Below are 19,920 nucleotides of genomic sequence, written 5' to 3'. Positions count from 1 at the left end.
TGGTTACTCAGCAGGGGCTAGTGCAGAGCTCAGTGGAGTAAAGGAATTTTGTTTTGTTTATATCATAATACAAAGAGAGAGATAAATAACACTGTTGACTTATGACTTGTAGGTGTGACAGAAGTGGGGACAATGAAGGGGGCTGAATGATGAGATGGTAGTGGACCTTACAGACCAGCTTAGGAAGGGCATTCCTGAGGGTAGGCGACATATGAAAAGAAGGATGGAGGGTAATATGACTTGAGGAAGAAATGACTTTAGTAGACCCAAGTAAACACCAAGCCACTGGACTTCCTGGAATGTAAATAAAGCTCCAAAACACTCCCCCCCCCCAAATTTTGCAGCCAATCTACTGTATGGCCATTTAAAATATTGTAGATGTTCTCCCTATGTTCTCAGGCACCCCTGATCCCCAAAAGTGGTGGACCCCCTTCTTTCTCTGCAGGGACTCTGACCCCCCCCACACATTAACAATGGACCCAATGGGCGGGAAAATCATGTAAAGGACAGAGAGATGATGACATAAGGCGCCCACCAATCCCACAATAACAACTAAAAGCCCTCAGTGATATCAGTATAATGATGGGCAGAACCCATCCCTTCCCAAAGCCTCCCCGCAGGTCTGATCTGGGCAGTGAGACTGGAGCTGAGGTGTAGGGCTGGTATCCCTCCCCATGCAGCGAGCGGCTCTTCTTCTAGCTTGTTGGTGTTCCAGGCGGTGTCAAGCCCTGGTTGGCTCCTGGGTCCTGCTGCAGAAGGAGCCTACAGGTTTCACTAATTTTAATGTACCACAGCTTCTTGGGGCTCTGGCTCTCTGTGGTGGAACAGAGGAGAGCTCTGGATAGGTCCCAGGCTGTCTGAGTGGGAGAGTCAAAATGGCTGCTTCTGCTCCAGCAGTGGAGAGCAACAACCAGCCTCTTCCCCTCAGTCTCTCTCCCCCAGGCCACACAGTCCTTCAGACGGAACCTCACACCAGCCAGCCTGGTCCAGGCTCTTTGGAGCCTGCTGCTGGTCACCCCAACATGCCCATAAAATTCCTTGTTGTGTCTCCTCCAGCACAGGCAACACAGACTAGCCCATTGGAGGTATTTACTTCTGTGCTGCTGTCTGTGGGAGCTGCTGGAAGCTGCAGCTCTGAAGCCATCAAACTGGCAGAGGCTGCAATACAATACAATAAGTGGGTATTACCAGCTAATATTAAGGTTGCTTTGCATTATAACACCCTGTTTTCAGTTGTTTATGACTTTGCCAAACTTTAACTATTTGCCTGAAATTTTCCATGCTGGGCATCTGCCTAAGGCTGATATTTTTGGAAAGCTTCAGTCAAAACGGTTCAGGCATTCTGAGAATCAGGCCAGAGAAAAATCCATTGTTGTGCACATGTTAAAAAATTCTGGTGACTTTTTCTTTGAACAGCTCTAGTGTTCCCATGTTTTGGAGGAGTGACTTGAAATTTGAGAGTTGCCTTTGTGTCAGGGATGTGCCTTTTGTCATCTGCATGAAAATCTAACCAAATTTGGCCCAGTTATAAGCCCGTGAAAAATTGCAGTTTGCACATACTCAATAGATTTCCTTGATTTTAGCAGCAAAAATCTCTGCTGATTCCATCCTCACTGAGCATACTCCATCCTCTCACAGTTCATATTACAGACAAGACTGTGCATGCACCATCCCCATAGTAGGATGACCAGAGGTCCCGATTTTATAGGGACAGTCCCGATATTTGGGGCTTTTTTTTATATGGGCTCCTATTATCCCCCACCCCCATCCCAATTTTTCACACTTGCTATCTGGTCACCCTACCAGAGAGTGACTAAACATGCCCCAGCCAAGCACTACAGGTTCAAAGCCAGACTCTCCCTGTAATTGCTGCTCTGGGTTGAGTGAGGCTGGGCACCAGAACTGAGAGATCCCTGCTCTCAATGACCCCTCTGCTGATGCCCAGGCAGCATGGAGAAGGAAGCTGTCTGACTCAACTGCAGATGGGACCTGGGCTAGGCCAGGGCAGGGAAAGAAGTAGATTGGGATAAGGAATCTGAGACCAGAAAGTAGAAGAGAGAGAGAGACACACACACACACACACTGTGACTGGAAGTTTGAGTGGGGAGACTTGGACTTTTAGGCAAGGACACTGGGCCAGGATGGGAAGGCAGGTTGGGACTGGTTGGGTAGGGAGGCTGGGCCTGGTAGCTGTGGAGGGCGGTGCCTGAGACTTGGAACCATGAAGGAGAAACTATGAGTAGGAGGTTGTGAGGAAAGGTGGCAGGGGTGATGGGGAACCAGCTGCTTAAGGGGAACTTTGAGGTTGGATGAGGAGCTGGGAGGAGGAAGGGAGACTGGGACTAGGAACCAGTGGTAGGGGGGAGAAAGACAGATGGGATGAGGAGCTGAGATGGGGGGGAAATGGGCCTGGCTGGACAAGGAGACTAGGGGACATTAGGGCTGACTGGGCAAGGAGACTGAGGTAAGAACTCTGAGTTGTGGAGATGGACTGGGCAGGTGAAGAGAATGGGACTGGGACAAGGAGAGTTTAGAGGGAGTGGAGCAGAAGAGGAGATCAAGCTTGAGGGAAACAGGCAGATGAGTCTGTGCCCACAGAGTACATTCCCTTCCAGGGCTGGAGTGGGACCCAAGATCCCAGAGTCTCACTATTCCTGTGCTGTCAGCAAAGGTCTGTGAAACCCCCTGCAAAGATTCCCCTCTAGGGCTGGTCCACTCAGAAGATGACAACGTACCACTGCTATCAGTTACTCCATTCACTCAAGGCACAGAGGTCTGTGTGCTGATGATCCCTGTGGGTGTCAATACGATGCCATGTGATAGAGTTTGTTTTTTCATTTTGCTTTTCTAAAAACCTAGGAAATCACACACACAAAATTGTAAGTTAGAAGTAGATTATTGAGGTTACAAAGTTAAGCACTCAAAAATTTGGAAATGCCGGAATTAAGGTTGCTTGTGCAAGATGTTGTAAGTAAATTGCTCAAAGGAATATAGCCAGATCATCAGCTGGTGTAAATTGGTGTAGCTCCATCTGAAGTAAACGGAACTGTTTGGCACCTCTGTATTCTGTCAAGTGCCGTATTCATTTATGACTTTATATAAATATGGATGGGTGAATTGCATGGGTTTAAATAAGAGCAATGATGAGATATTGTATGATACTATGGTGATAAGCACCTTAGAAATATCTTGGGTGGATGGATAGAAAAATCTCTGCCCAACTCTCAACCCAAATTGAATCCTGATTTAGTGTGATAAATGCCAAAGCACCCAATGAACAATTCTGGCCAACTTCTTACCCACAGTACCAAATCTTCTGGAGGGGAGACACTTAGTGGCTTGATGCCCACCAGTCCAGTTTCCATGAGGTAACTCCAGTCTGTCCCCTCTTCAGAGGGGATGTTAGGTGAGGTGCATCAAATGGAGGAAGATGCCACCCATGTATGTGGATTTTAGAATTTAGAACAGCTTCTAAATGTTTCAGCTCTGGCCTCTGATAATGTTTGATGAAAGCTGAAAATAGAAGAACTTGAAGAATAAGGTCACAAGGCAAACTTCAGAGCTAGGATAAGCAGATGCAACTCCACTGAAGATAAGAGAGTTTTGCCATTTTATTGCAGAGGTGAATTTGGCCTATCGTTTCATAAGGAATGGACAAACCCCTTTTGGAAAGAATAAGAACTCTCTCCCTTTCTCTGAAATTACACTCTGCAACTAACTTTTAGGTTCAGAAATTGGGTTTGGATTAATTTTTGTGCCCGTCTACCTTACCAGGATCCAGCTGGAATCAGAAGTAGAAAGTTCTGGAAATCCTGTGAAACAACCTGTTCTTCTGGAATTTCCAGCATAGTTTTGAAGACTGAGAAGAGAATTCATTAACCTGTATAAGATCCAAAATTTTGGGTGTCTGCCTGATTCTTGAATTCAGCAATGTTTAGTCTCACCATTACTATTTATTAGGTTGAAGTGTTTTATGTTTTAGAGCAGTGGTAGGCAACCTATGGCATGCATGCCAAAGGCAGCACGCAAGCTGATTTTCAGTGGCACTCACTGCCCGGGTCCTGGCCACTGGTCCAGGGGGTTCTGCATTTTAATTTAGTTTTAAATGAAGCTTCTTAGACATTTTAAAATCTTATTTACTTTACATACAACAATAGTTTGGTTATATATTATAGACTTATAGAAAGAGACCTTCTAAAAACGTTAACATGTATTACTGGCACACGAAACCTTAAACTAGAGTGATTAAATGAAGACTCAGCACACCACTTCTGAAAGGTTGCTGATCCCTGTTTTAGAGGCTGAACTCTGCCATCCTACTTAAGTAAGGGGCAGTGCAGTTATGCTCTGAGAATCAAAATTGGGCCCTAACTGCCCCCTTGATTCCTCCATGGAGTATGTGCCCAACCTTTCCTCAGTGGAGATTATTTCCCCCTCCATACCAGCACAGCTGCTCTTGCTGGTGCCTTGTGGGGGATGGAGTCAAGGCTCCTCCCACTCTCCACCTCTGCCCACCCAGCTGCAAGAGATGGGAAGTAACAGCCCAGTGGTGGCTGCTCTGCCCCTTTACTTGCATTGTCTCATGATGCAGGTAGGCTGTATAGGGAGATAAGGAGACCTTTTTTATATCTCCGTAGTCCCCTGCACAGATGCACTGCTTGGCTCACTATTGAGCCCTCAATGATTATGAAAAATACCCAACCAAATGTCCCATTATCCTCTGATAACACCTGAATTTAGGCAAGATAAATGTCTAAAGGATAGATTCTTGTTTCCAAAAATCTAATAGGTTTTAAGATATTAAATTGCTTCCCCTCTCCATCTCCATCTTTCTTTTCTAGTATAATGCAGCTACTCTGAGTCACTGTTTATCTAATTTAATTAACATTTGCCAGTGCCTGCAACCTAAAACACTGTCTTAAAACATTTGCTTGAAAAGCCTCCTTGTCCCAGAGCTGTCATTTTTAGCATGATGGATAATGGATAAAAATAATTATCCTGAATAAGGTTAGACAGCTTAAATGATTTGAGTTTCAAAGAATTAGTAGTCTTAGCTAAACATCTTATTTTTCAAGACACATTAATAATAAAAAATACAGCAGTGACCGTAATGAATTGGAAAATCTGAGCTCTGCTATAATGGTACATTGTCTATTGCAGGTAGTTATGTACGCAGTACTTTTACCCAGAAATGATTTAAACCAGCAGATCATCCGGTACATAATAAATCCCTCCACTGAAGTGACTTCAGATAGCTTTGAATTTCAAGTATCAGACGTGGCAGGAAATACAATGGTTCCGGAAGTGTAAGTGTCAGAGTCCAGTTGAGTATATTCACTCGGAAGGGGGAGGGAAGGGGGCGGTATAATCTGTCTAGGGAGGGGAGTATATGAACTTCACAAATAGCAATGTGTGTCCCTTTTAAAATATCAAGGTGCTTATAGCTTTTCTGAGATGAAATTTTATCCCGCAGAAAGGATTTATTTTAAATTTCAGGCCCATTTTCAGAATCTAACATGGTTTTAGGTGGAGTTTGAAGGTTCTGTTGTCTGCTCCCTGGCCAGGTCTAATGCTTGATGGAAAAATAAAACATTCAGTGAGAATCCAGGCCTGATTTTGACCTTCCTACATCAGTGTAAGTTGGGAATAACCCCCTGAAGTAACTGATAAACGGTTCTCAGCCACTTTTGTGGTTCCTTGGTCCTGGTGCTACCTGGGGGTCCACAGTCCACACTGTTTTGTTTTGCTTTGCTTTTTATCTTCTCAAACACTATGTTTTACATTTTTTGGAAGCTTGGGGAATTTAAACAAAAATCATCATAAAAATAATGCACCATTTCACTTCTAAAACCAAATCAAATGTTTGTTTTAAAAAGGAGGCTTTTCAAGAAAGAAAATTTCTATACATAGTATAATCCAGAACTTTCCCTTTAACCCTCACTTTTTATCTTTTATATTTCTATTTTAAAGATTTCTCCCTGGTGTAGAACAATGATTTTAAATTCCTCTAGCGATGTACAGTTTTATGGCTCCTGAGATAGCATAAAATTGCATCGTAGGCTGTATTTCAAGTGAGGCGCTATGGGACAATGCAGTTTGCAAATGGTAATAGAGCTCAGAAACTGAACTCTGGCTTTTCTATTCAGTGCTCTTTTTATTATTAAGTCACAGAAGAAGTGAAATGTTACAGGAAGACTTTAAATCTGCACTTTTTTTTTTTGGTATAGCAGCTGATGAATATGTGATGGGAAAGAAAATGAAGAATGCCTGGATACTGGACATAAGTAAAACATTGGACATTGAGGGGTCAAGTATGTCAAATTATGGGATACAGTTAAATCTGCAGATTCCGTCTGTCCTGAAACATGCAGGATATACTATTTACAGTTGTGCAGGGTTAGTATGGGCGATTACTTTGTCCAATAGCTGCGTGGTGCAGAGGATGTTAGCCCCAGGGCTCGATCCACAGCTGTATTGAGCTCCCCTGAATCCAGCTAGGAGCAGGAAACAATGGTGGCTATCAGCCACGTTTCTGTGCTGCATATGCTGTAGCAATAAGGAATATTTTAAGATCTAATTTCTTTTCAGCCTTGAAATGAAATGGTCCAGAGTTGAACTGGTGGAAACTTGCTATCGTGTCTGTGAAAATGTTGGCACTGTTGCCATTAAGGTGGTAAGGACAGTACAGAGCGCAGAGGCATTATTTGTTGGCATAAGGGTAGGAGATGAGCCCTGTTTCTATGGACAGATCCCTACAGACTGCATTTTTGATGCCATTAACACTTGCTAACAATATGAAACCAAAATTCCTGGTTGCTGTGTTTAATGCAGTTTATTGGTGTCTTGTTTTGTTTTTAAGGTCCAAGATGTTTCAGCTACAGTTGGCTTAGACTTCACTCGCAGTACTGCAAGGTTAGTGCAGTTTAATCCTGGTGCAGCATTCATTTCATTTCTTTCATCTTGAATGTATTAGGTATAGTTTCCTAAACTGGCTACAGTCATTTTTTCTTTCATACAGCAGATCTTAAACCAATCAACCCTTTCCCTTATCTGCTGGGAAGCAGCAAAAAACCCAGCAATTATAGCTACACATTTGGGAGCCTTAGCTTTTGGGTGCATGGCCTAATGCCAACCTTCTCTGAGAATCTCGCTCTTTTAAGCAGTATGAAGTTGATTGTTCTAAAATTGAGTCACTTTAAATCACTGATTATTTTTATTTATGTCTTGTTTTTTATATACTGTCTCATCTTAGGTTTGCAATCATCACCAGAAGAAGGCTCTTTCTGCATTTCTTCCGTTCTCTTCCTTCTTCCCTTGTAAGATAGGATGACTGCCTTCAGATCCTTGTCTGGAGGTAGATTTTGTTTTGATAGGATCAGGACAGTCTCCATACGTCAGTGTTTGAATAAAAAACCTTTAGGAAAGTGACACTAGCCCAAGCAATATTAAAATCCTGTTACATACATACACGTGTTTCTCTCTGTTCCTCTCCAACATATCTCAAGATGCTGACACACAGGCTTTCCTTTACGTCCCAGCTAAAACCGTGTCTGCTGCAGCCTAGACTCCTTCATGTCCAACTTCTGCAACTTGTCCAAGTCATTGCAAAGTTGAAGGAGTGTGTCTGGTGTTCAAAAGATAGAATTCTACCTGGTCATTACCTCAGGGAGGAGCTGGTAGACAGGAAGGCTGTTTGCCATCTGCATTCTTAAGATCAAACACAATGGTATCAATGTCCTTGATAACACTCATCCCACTCACAGTGGTGATGATCCCAATGGAGGAAAATGTGGCAGGAGGGTCAGATGGGTTTTCAAAGATGCTTCATTACGGATTCATTAATAGATGTTCACGGGCACATTATAAGAAGATGGCAGCAAATGATCCTATTTGTGTATTTAACTAGCCCACGGGGCAGTTTTCACTCTAGAACATTTGGGATTAGCCCCTTTGGACTTGTGTAGTGTGAATATTTTATAAATCCCCATGGAATGCTTCAGCCCTGCTCTGGACCCTTTACACGATATGAAAGGGCCCTAAAAGCCCTGGTTCCAGCTGTGGGAGAATTGCCCAGGTGCACACTGGGGATGCCTTTTGAGGATTCCTTTGCAAGCTCCGGTGTAGGGGCAGGAGGATGTGTGATGAAGATGGGGCTGCTGCAAGTAGTGGTGCAGAGATTCTGGATGGTGCTGTGTAGGGCAACCCTGGGAGTCTCCTAAGGGGGTCTAAATTATTCTGGGGTCCTCTCCAGGTCTCAGAGCAGCCCAGGAGCACTTTAAAGTGGCTTTGTCCCTGTCTCCCCTCGGGCTACAAGTTCTGTGCTGCACCTCTCCCCCCTCTCTCTGCCTACATGAGAGGTGAAAGTGCACTTTAGGCAGCCATGCCCATAATGCTTCCAGGTGTACTTGTTTGGTTCTGTGACCCTTGTAGTGAGGAGTGGACCATGCATGTAGTTTGGACCTCTCACTGAGCTACTGTGTTGGCAGGGCTGCTTCTATCTGCCCTGTCCCCTGCAGCACTGATGTTGTGTTGAGAGAGGCTTGTAGCAGCAGCACCACAGATGTTTCACCCACTCTGGTGACTGACTGTTTTTCAAGTGGCTTCTTAGAGCAGCTGTTCCCATGTGGGTGCCCTCATTGCCTCTTCTAACAGCATCTCCACACAAATACCCAGCTGCACGGCAGCAGTATAACTAGAGAGAAAAATCCAGTGCAGCGATGGGGCCATTTTTCCCCTCTGTCACACTCCGACTGCGTTGGCTAGGTCAGTTTTTTTAGCTTTTCCTACATGACTTTCATATCCACCAGCAGCCCAAGCAGCAGTTGCTCCATTCCTCCTCTGTAGAAATAGGGATGCTACTTCCCTACATAAAAGTGTGAGGATAAAGATATTAAAGATTGTGAGGTGCTTTGCTACTACAGTGACAGGGGTCATAAGCATCTAGCTAGATAAAAATGACTTGCCCACAAGCTACCCTTGATGTTTGTCCAGCACTGGATAAAGATTTCAGATTTATTCACCCTTAGCCCTATGCACAAGCATCGCCTTTCTCAGTAGTGGCCAGGTGCTGGAAAAAAGGTAGAAAGAGGAATATTCCAAGTGAGTATATGGACTCCATCACTGCAGTGTCTGAGCACCTCACAATCCTTAATGCAGGCATCATCACGCTTTTAGATCGGGACGTGTCTGTAAAAATACAAACAACCAGAAGGAACAGAGTGATTTGCCCAAGTTCATAGAGGAAGTCTGTGGTAGAGAAGGGAAGAGAACGGAAGAGAACCCAGGCCTCTATAATTCCAGGAGTACCAAGACCCTCCTTTCTCTTTAGGCCAGTTGGACCCAAATTTCCAAAAGTGTCCTCCATTGGGAATCTCAATGTTTGGGTGCCCAACCATAGATGTACAGACCCAGATCTTCAAAAGCTCTCAGTACCCAATGTGTAAAATGGAGGCAGTCAGTCTCACAGAGGTGTTGTGGGAATTAATTTATTCATTTTTGTAGAGTGTCTTGATAGTCTTGGATGGACGCACAATTGAAATACTAAGTATTATTTCTGCTACCGTACACTTGGGAGGAGAACATCACACAGAAAGGCTTTCCTGCGAGTGGTGCTGACCATCTTCCATGGCCTATGTTGGCTGGTGCTTGGGATTTATTTCACTTTCTAACCACTGCCAAGCCAGTTCACTAGGGACTTCTGTTGGCGCTGATGACTCTATATTCACCCACCACTATTGTTCTGGCCTCTTTGCTCCTTTTCTTGCTTTTATGGCTGTCTAGGAGGGGCGATAATTACCACTTGACTACACTGAGCGTATAATGAAAGTGCTGATTCTCCTGTTGTAACTTCCCCTTCTCTTCACATGGACTTCACAGATTACATGCTTCCCTGCTAACCATCTCCCACCCTCTGCCTGTCCTGACAGAGCAAACAAGAAGGTTAAAGATTGTTTCTGTGAGAACATTTTTTGCCTGTGTTTTTAATACTAAGGATGAGCACTGCAAGGTGACCCACAAGCTACCCTGCCCACCTGAAGAGCTGAGCATACTCTTGACATCAAATGTTTAGATTTTGGTTCAACAAACCAAAAGCAAATATTTTGCTTCGGGAATATTGCAATGTTTCGTTTCAATCCACCGTTCAACATTTCTGCACTGAATTTTTTTGCAACTTTTTGCTCTGTGAACATTTTGATATTTTAACCTTTGTCCCAATTTAGGGTGAAATATCAGAATTTCCCACTACGCTGTGCCAAAAAACGAGAGAGAAAACACTTTCCTTTTGATTTACTTAGAGTTATTTGTTGATAGTTTATAAAATGGCCCAAATGTTTTGTCCAATAATATAGCTTCAAGGAATTAAGCAAAGCTGAGCATAATTTTTAAATGAATTTGTGGTGTTTGCTTTAGTAAATTTCACTCCAGTTGGAGTATTTTTCCTCTTTTTTATTCCTCTCTGATTATTAGGTATTTGTGGTGGACATTCTGCTGCAGGGCTCAGATTCAGGAAAGCACTTAAGCATATGTTTAAGTCTCATCTATTTTAATGAGACATAAGTACATACTTTCCTGATTTGGGGATCTGGATGGGAATGAATCTTCCTCTGGAGTACAAATCAAGTCTCTCACCACTCATCCTACAGCCAGATTAGTACTTGTGCTAGACCTTGTCTAATATGCAATGTGTGTGAATCATTTCCCCAAACCTCTCATCTTCTCTGCAGCCGAATGCAGGCCTGTAACACCAGCTGCACACAGCCCTCATAGCCCAGGTGTAGTTTCTGCAGTCAAGAGCCACGGCTAATTTCAGGCTACTAAATGTTAATTCTCAAAGCCATTGTCTATAGTAAACAGCCCTGTCCCCCCATTAGCTCTTTAAACCATGTACAAGTAGTTTATTGCTGTCTGAAGTAAACTGTGGCTCTAGATACAGGGCCAGTTTCTGATCTTTGTTACTTTGGTGTAAATCAAGAGGAACTATTGATTCCAGTGAATCACTCCATTTTATATCCGTTTGCATGATTGGAATCTGGCCCATTGTCAATCATGTTTTTCTTGCAGTTTTGTAAAAGCAAAATTGGGTAAAGCTGAATTTGCGGTGGGGGACGGAATTCTATTAAATCTTCATACAGGTAAATATCCAGTGTGCTCTGTATTTCTATGAAAACAGGCTAAGAATTTGGTTACAAAGGCTTAATAAAGACCATGATGGCACTCAAGGTAATAGCACTTGATTGCTACACCACAGTGGTAGCAGTGACTTTCTGGACTTAACCGTTCTAAGCGATGAAGATGCAGCATGAAGCAGGTGTCTCAAGGATGTGAAAGAGGTAATGTGAAACAAAGAACTGGCTTTGGAGTGCTTATGAGATTGCATGAACTGTTGCTTTTGCTTCTTAAGAGATAGCACTAGAAAAGGTCTTCTATGGAAATTTGCCAAACTATTGCGCTCTACCAGGGGTAGCCGTGTTAGTCTGTATCCACAAAAACAACAAGGAGTCCAGTGGCACCTTAAAGACTACCAGATTCTACCTTTTATCAGCTGGTACTGCTGTGAGTGTGGAAGTTATCATAAATGGAAAAGTAACTTAGACAGGATGGAACTGGAGCTAACAGTTGCAAGATGTGGTTTGTTAGTTCATTTTTTAGTGTTAGTTCCCTCCTCGAGCTGTCACCTCTGCAGCTGCTTTTCCCTCTACTAGATGGGTCTGATTGAGAATGCTTTCTAGTTGTTACCCAAATGAACTTATGGGTACTGACATTTATCCACATATACTAGCCACTTTTTAAACCAGTCCAGTTGCTTCTGAAACTCAATGATATTACCCACAGTAAAAAATCTGCAGTGTTTCCTGTCCTAGGTTTATAGGAGCATAGGCAATATCATAAACCACTGCAACTGTGCTTTTATTTTACTTTAGAGATAGGTTCAAGCAGGAGAAAACCCTGATCAGCTCAGTCAATACAAACCTCTGCTTGGCCTTGTCTATGCTTACAATCAGCAGCAGTGGAGCTACATCAATGATGGCTGAAGTGAGGCTATTTCCAAGTGCCTTTATGTCCAGGTAGAAATGATTCTGTGATGCAAATTTGCTGTGTCAAAGGTAGGTGGTACTATAAATGAATTAGTACAATGAGAACTTCCTATTTTAGGGGGTTACTGACACTGGGCTCTCTCTCTCTCTCTCTCCAGTCCTCACTTCTATAATTAAAAATTGGTTTTGCTTCTTACTTTGATCTTTATTTAGATAAGGTTTTGGTGTAATCACATGACAGCTTTTTTTTGGTCATGCTGCATAAAAGCCGTTTTCCAGCGTTACTGAGATTCATTCATTTGCTTTTACACATTGCAGGTGTTTCCATAAAGTCTTGGAATATCCACATTAAGGATGATGGCCTGGAGGAAAACCATGAAGTGTTAAAAATAATACTGAGCATGCCTTAAAACGCTGTTCTGGAGCAGAAGAATGAACTGACTGTAGAAATTATAGATTCAAGGGCAGGTAAGATTGATTTTAAATACGACTTTGGGCAGTGCCTTTTTTGAAGCTAAGGGTCTGGTCCTGCAAGGTGATAACTGTTCCTTCCAAGGTAGATAGCATCCCTGCTCTCAATATATGCTCTCAGCACCTTGTGGAATGCTTCAAAGCATAATTGATGGATGGCTGCAGTGAAGAACTCATGTGATGTCAGTCACCTGAATCATACACTATACACATAGGGACAAATCGCATCCCAACCAGCACTGCCAGGGGAGCAGGGATTCTTGCAAATGTGTCCTCTGCTTCAGGGCTCTTGCCAGAAAGGACACACACTAGGTCACATTTTGCTGATGCTTTGTAAAAGAGCAGCCTGCTCCTTAGCTGGCATGCTGCTGACCGCAGCATTCCCACTAGCCTGCTGGGTAATCAGACTCGTAACTAGTAGATTATATCCCTGTGTGAGCCCAGGTAGAAGCCTGCTCCCTATCCAAGCATTGTGTTAAGCAGCAGGGCAGGACCTCTGCTTGGTGCTAGTGTGGGGAGTGCAGGTGAGTGGCAAGTCCCGTTCCCAACCCTGGCACACAAGTGCAGCAAAGGTCATGCCTTTTACTTACCTAAGACTCTGAAATACACAGTGCAGTTTCAAGAGTTGGCTGAATGTAGGAGAAGTCTAGTTAAGACTAGCAGAATTTGACAAGCCCACACCAGAACTTGATGCAAGAAATGATGCCGTTATTTTTTGGTTTCTTTGAAAGTGGAACTAAAAACCAGCTCCTACTTCATCAGAAAATGGTTTCGGAGGGGCACTAGCACTTGAAAGCAGAGCATTATCAGCACTTCTTCTTCTTAGCGTTTGTGCAACCTGCCGCGGGTGTCACATGACTAGGATTCATCACCAGATTTGGTCCTCTGGTTGGATCCTTAGCTTCCCTGACCTGGGGAAGGTGCTGATGGGGAGTGCAACATGAACGCTGATCCAGGCTCTCCATCAGCACTTAAACTACCTGATCCAACTCTAGAGACCTATCAAACTCTTTGCCATGGGAGATCATACTATAGAGTCTTGCATAGATTAACGTACACGGAACATAGAGCACCTGGAAGGAACAAACAGGGAGTCATAGTAGCACCAGGAAATTCTTGGAATCCTGGCTTTGAGGATTAATTTTATATTAAACCAAAATGTTTTTTAAAATTGCAGGGGTGAATGGAAAATATATTCTATAGTCTTTTCTTTTTTCCTCCTTTTACATAACTGAAACACAGACCAAAGTGACTGCTCTTACCTAACCTTAAACCAGCTGTATCCCATGCCTAGAGTAACTTCCTTTCCTCCTTCCGTCTTACATGCTCCCAGGTGTTGGTTTCAATAGTGGAGTTTCTTGAAGGCTGCTGATCCAGATGTTCCACAGGATAAAGATCACATATAATTAAGTCAAGAAGGAGCAGCCACAGTGCACCGCAAACATGAATGCGGCTCTGAGTGGAATGTTTTTTCTGAACCACCATCTTTTCTTTTTTTCTGAAAGTTGGAAAGCTACCGAGATCAGGACACCCTTTTCTTTAGCTAGCTTTAGTGCCCATCTTAGAGAGTTCTACCAGTGACATTAAGAAAGCAGCACACAGTATATTTGGGGGGTTAAATGCATAAAATGATCTGTGCCATCCAGTATTTAGTGTAAGAGCGAATGTGAGACTTATTACGAATCTGCAACGAAACACATTTCCTGCTGCCATAGACAAGGTTGTATGCTGACCCAAATGTGGGTCAAGAGTGACACCCTGTGGTCAAGTTATTCTTTTTAACTTCTCCAGGATTACTCTCCACCCCTCCCCCCTGCTTTTTGTTTTGGGTGAACATTTATAAAAGGCAGAGCCTGATAGACCAATGGATGACTGAATAGCTTCAAGCTATGCTTGTGCTCCTCAGTCCTGACCCATAACAACCCTCCTCGACTTTTCTGGAGCTGAGACTGTCACCTGAGCTGATGCTGCAGGATCCCTCCGCTCCATGGTTATATGGATCCAAACTCACAAGAAACTAAAACAAGGGGATAACAGGGCTTCAGGGTCCTCACAAAAGTTGACAGGTCCCTTGCTTTCCTCCCAACAGTTTAACACTCCCCAGTCCTCAAAGCCTAGCATGGTAACCACTAGCTTAAACTGGATTTCTTTCTAATGACAGGTCTACATTAGAAACTTTTGCTGCTATAATGATGTCGGTTAGGGGTGTGATTTTTTTTTATGACATTTTTATTCTGGCAAAAGCCCGATACCAGCAAAAAAGTGCTTTTGCCAGTATAGCTTATTTCATCCAGGAACTGTGAAGGCAAAGCACATTTTTGCTAGGTAGAAGCTTTCTCTACACTATGAGGGTTTCCTGGGATAGCTATACTTTTCTAGTGTAGGCTATTCTTAAGCCTGTCCTTGTGAGTTTAAATATTAGCTAGGAAGGGTTCTCTCTAGAGCAGGCCTGCACAACGTGCGGCCCAGCGTGGGCTCGCTGTGCGGCCCGCGGGGGGTGAGTAGGCAAGTGCCGGGTGAGGGAGGGGGGGCTGAAGAGGCGGGCGGGCAGTGGCGGGGGCTGAGTAGGCGCCACTGCCCGCCCGCCCGTTCACCTCCTCAGCCCCCCACCCCCTCAGCTCACAAAGCGGGGAGGGGAGAACAACGGCGCGGCGGCAAAGCAGGGAAAAAAACAAAATAAAAAACCCTACAGGGCGGCCGGAGCCCGGGGGACTCCCTGTGCTGCAGAGTGCGCGCCTGGTCTAGTGGGGGGGAAGGGGAGGGAGCGAGAATGGGGGAGGCTAGGGTTTCAGCGAGGAGCTCGCCATGCGGCCCCTCCTGCCGGGAGGGCTCCGCGCCGCTCCGGTCGGCAGGGAGGGAAGGATGCGGGCTGCCCTGCTGAGTTTGCTGCAGGGTGCTCCCTTCCTCTGCGCCGCCGCCCCCTGCAGGCCGGCCAGAGCAGCAAACCAAAAAAAAAAAGCAGCCGTGCCACCCTAGGATTGGGCGGAATGCCGCTCCGTAGAATCTCCTGCCCCAAGCACGAGCTTGCTCAGCTGGTGCCTGGAGCCGGCCCTGGGCAAACCCTTGTGGGGGAGGGATAGCTCAGTGGTTTGAGCATTGGCCCACTAAACCCAAGGTTATAAACTCAATCCTTGAAGAGGGCCGTTTGGGGATTTAGCTGGGGATTAGTCCTGCTTTGAGCAGGGGGTTGGACTAGATGACCTTCCAAACCTACTATTCTACATTTTTCTTCCAGGTGCTCAACTGATCTCTGCATGTTCTGACTTGTGTCGTTCCACTATTTGTCCATATATTTTGGTGTAGAACTCTGAGTGGCTACACTTAATATATTTGGATATGTTTCATTGCTTTACATTCAACAGTCACATTCAGCTAAATTGTGGCCCATTATGGAGATTGTGTCTGCACTTTGTTAATAATAAAACCACTATAAAGTTTCATCCTCTTCCAAGGTACTGTGATTGTCTTGTTGCAATCCTATAAGAGAGAGAGAGAGAGAGACTTTTCCCAAAGGAGAAGGACTAATGGTCTCTCTTCCTGGCTCTGCTGCTGGCTTGCTTTGTGACCTTGGGCAAATTCTCAACCTCTCTGAGCCAGAGTTTGCACAACTGTAAAATCGAGATTAACCATAGGTGAAGCTGAGCCTGGTTTAACTTAACCACGCATCTGTAATTGACGGTGTGTGGCTAAATCCCCTGCACTACTTTGAAAATAATCTATAGATTTTTATACCAGGACACTTTTCTGAGCATTAAATTGACTTTTTAAAATGTTTGGTTTCCTACTTTCCCCTTGCCAATTCTCAGACAACCTCTCTGTTCAGATGGTCTGAGCAGAACCAGCATCCTTTGTTAAAAAAGGGCTGCAAAGTAATTAATAAAATGGGTAGAGAACTGCCCTATCTGACTTCTGCTTTTCACTATGGCCTTGAATGGATTTCATGACCAGCCTCACAAAAATACAGAAAATCTGGGGGACTTGATTTAGGAGCTGCAAAAACAATGGAGTAGATTCCCAGCTGAAGTAAATTAACATAGCTCTGTTGACTTGAATGGAGCTATGTGCATTTACACCAGTGGAAGATCTGACCCAGTGTTTGTAGAAGTGCTGTCATTGCATTTTTACAGAAATCAAGTGTCCAGCGTTATGGTCCTTCAACAGGAACAAATGTTATTAAATAATAGATTTTCTTCAGCCTCTTACACTAAATGAGGGCAAAAAAGTAAAGAGGAAACACTGTGATCCTATTAAGAACAGTTCAGATTCCTGCTGATGCTGCAAAAGGGTCGGTGTAAAATTATTAAGATTGTTCCCTTCACAGGTGAGTTAACTATATAGAAAAGTTGTAATAGGAAAAAGAAATAAAAGGAAATTATGTTGTTGAAACAGTACAGTGAAAATGTAAGTTAGAGATGGAAGAAATCTATTGGGTCCCATCCAGTTAATTGCCTGCCACGGTAGGATTATTACCTCCAGTACTTTATGACAAAGCCAAGGAAATGAAACAAGGTTTCTTTTAATACTGAATGATGATGATACTCGGTGCATACATAGTTCATGCTCCCAAGGCACTTTTCGAAAGGAAGTTAAGTATTATTATCCCCACTTTGCAGATGGGTGAGTTGGGGCTGGTTAAGTTACCTGCCAAAGGTTGCACACAAGATTGGTAGAAAAGTCAGGACTAGAACGCAGCTCTCTTAATTCCCAGACCCCCTCTCTCACTACCTGACTACAGAGTTACCCAATTTATTATGTGTATTAGAGTAACACCTGGAGGCCCCAATTAAGACTGATGATTGATTGTTCTAAGTGCTGTCCAAATACAGAATAAAAGACAATCCCTGCCCCAAAGTGCTTACAATCGAAATAGATAAGACAAAGTGTCTGGGGGGGGAAGGGAAACTGAGGCACAGGGAAGGGAAGTGGCTTGTGGTAGGGTCATACAGCATGTCAGTGACAGAGCTGGGAGTAAAACCCAGCTCTCTTGAATCTCAGCCCCTTGCCCTATCCACCATGATATGCTCTAGGAATGATTTTGGGGAAGTTCTATGGCTTGTGCTATGCAGGTCGGTCGGTCTAGATGATATAATGGTCCCTCTGATGGAATGGCCTTGGAATCTGTGAATACAAAGCTTAAAATGGCTGCTTATTAAAGAAAAAATCTTTAATATTTGGTCTGCTTTTCCTTTTTCCTTTTTAAAAATTATTTATTATTATAGTCCCAAGGAAGACTCCCATCAAGGGCCAGAAAGCAATTTGTCTCATCATCTAACATCAGGGCAACTGACAGCTGGCCCCTGCCTGTCTTATCTTTCCAACTCAATAGCAGACAAGACCTTCCTCAGAGAGACTTGGGGATGAGGAATGAACACAACATTTTGCAAAACAGCCCAAAGCAGGTAAAATTAGCTTTTAAAGAAAAATTCCTATGGAAAAATATATGTTCCCTGGGAGTCAAATAATAATAATAATTCCAAACAAAACCTACCAACAAACCCACTCCACCCCACCCACCCCGAGCTCCCAGAGTGTATTCTAAGTTACAATATACTATATGACCTTAACTATTGGGTAGCATTTCAAATTTTATAAAGACTAAATCTGCAACAACATGTTCTATGGACAATCTGCTGGCAGAAACCCATACTCTATAGCCCAGGGGTTCTCAAACTGGGGGTTGGGATCCCTCAGGGGGTTGCAAGGTTATTACATGGGGGTCATGAGCTGTCAGCCTCCACCCCAAACCCCGCTTTGTCTCCAGCATTTATAATGGTGTTAAATATATAAAAAAGTGTTTTTAATGTATAAGGGGGGGGGTCGCACTCAGAGGCTTGCTGTGTGAAAGGGGTCACCAGTACAAAAGTCTGAGAACCCCTGCTATAGACTGACCTAGGGGAGAAACTGTCCGTCAAGGGCATGATCCAAAGTCAAATGAAGACAGTGGAAAGACTCCCAATGACTTCAATAGATTTTAGATCAGGTCCCAAATGCCCAATGTGGATAAAAGATATTAGAGGATTGAAGTGTTATAATCAATAGACATCACCTTGTTTAGGACTTTAACCATGGCTTACTAGGCAGTGATGGGCTACCTTACCTTACCTTAGATCTTAGCTCCTCCTGTGTCTCTGACACATCGGGCAGTCCAGTTCCTCCACGGATTACAGTCACTCGCTAGTTGTGGTTCTTCTTCCCAGGTGATGCCAGCACATTCAATATCCTCCGTCATTGTCTTCTAACAGGTTTGGTTTCTGGTTCAGATCTTTTTCTGAACTATCCAGACCTGCCAAGGCTGCAAAATTGGACTGGAAATCACAGGAATTCAGGATTTCTTGTTAGATTCCTTGCACTTTTGTTTGTCATTTTGACAGGATACCAGATGTGAGAAAACATTTATCAAAATGTTTTGGAATTTTTTTTGTTCATGTTTGGTTCTAAATGTGGGTGAAGATTCAGGAGTCTAATTTTGTGTCTTCCATTTCACTCAGAAGTAATTGTAAGATGACTGCATTAGAACGTGCTCAGTCATATGAAAGAGAGAGAGAGAGAGATGCGCAGAGACCTCCAGGTCAGTTTAGACCCAAAACCGTAGCTACTGCAACTCCAACATTAAAGAATTGTTCTAGTAAATAAGAATCAAAACATTAAAATGACTACAGACAAAAACCTTTTTCAGGTCACTATTAACATTAACTCTTTGCACTTCAGTCAGATGTGATGGTGAAAATAGATTAGACAACTCAGGGTTTTTTTGTTTTTTTTTTTGTCTATAGTCATTTTAATGTTTTGATTTCTCAAGCACAATGTTTATAACCAGGGAACAAAGGAAATTAACATAAGAGGAAAAATGTAGCACAACGGCATTTTGCCTTCCCATAGGCTCTCGCCCAAGCAGAAGATTTATAGTCCTTCCCCATAGCTTCTCTTTAAGGAGAGTGGGAAACTTAGATTCATCTCTTGTTCCCCAAGGAACTCTGTCACACAGAGGAGGAGGAGGAGGAGGAGGAGGAAATGTTTGATAATATGTGGCCTGATCCAAAACTCACTGAAGTCAATAGGATATTTCAATGGAACCTCAGTGGGCTTTGGGTCAGACCCATATGGAGAAAAGTTTCATGGCAGAGAACCAGACAATGGGTGGGGTTGGCGGGGTGGGAGGCTGGGAAACGAAAGGTGAGGAGAAAAGGGGCAGGCAGTCACCAAGCAACCCGACCCACCAGAGTATTTTGGCGATCCCGGCCTGCTTGTAAACGATTAGGGTTTGGTTAGAGTCCGGAGCAGCTTTTCCCTGCCAGAATGTTCAGCATAAGCCCAGACCAAATGGAATTTTTAAACATCAGTGTTGTCACTTCTGTCAAATAATTAGCACTTGGTTACTAGGCTACTGTATACTCACACATGCTCAAGACAAAAT

At 43.7% G+C, this 19,920-nt stretch overlaps 1 pseudogene; it reads left to right on the top strand.

Moving 5' to 3' along the window:
• The window catches only part of LOC123375778, a 92,989-nt pseudogene extending 79,690 nt beyond the window's left edge, over nt 1–13,299 (top strand).
• The last annotated feature ends 6,621 nt before the right edge of the window (nt 13,300–19,920 follow it).

This window comes from Mauremys mutica, chromosome 8, assembly GCF_020497125.1.
Source record: "Mauremys mutica isolate MM-2020 ecotype Southern chromosome 8, ASM2049712v1, whole genome shotgun sequence".
NCBI lineage: Eukaryota > Metazoa > Chordata > Testudines > Geoemydidae > Mauremys > Mauremys mutica.
Note: the sequence above shows the minus strand (reverse complement) of the source record. Positions and strands in the feature narration are given on the sequence as shown.